Source organism: Gekko japonicus, unplaced genomic scaffold, assembly GCF_001447785.1.
Source record: "Gekko japonicus isolate JY-2015 unplaced genomic scaffold, Gekko_japonicus_V1.1 scaffold6401, whole genome shotgun sequence".
Classification (NCBI taxonomy): Eukaryota; Metazoa; Chordata; class Lepidosauria; order Squamata; family Gekkonidae; genus Gekko; species Gekko japonicus.
This window is the reverse complement of record NW_015169979.1, coordinates 1-206: the sequence shown is the minus strand read 5'-3', so window position 1 is coordinate 206 and position 206 is coordinate 1.

Sequence of the window (206 nt, the reverse complement as noted above, 5' to 3'; positions counted from 1 at the left end):
AAGAGAAAGAAACAGAAATAAAGTAAATAGATGGGTGAGGGAGGGAGGAAGGAAGCAAGAGAGAGGGAGAAAGAAAAAATCAAATAGATGAGGGAGGATGGAAGAAAGAGAAAGGTGGAAAGAAAGAGGGAAAGAAAGAAACAGAAACAAAGAAAGTAAATAGATGGGTGAGGTAGGGAGGGAGGAAGAGAGAGGGAGAAAGAAAG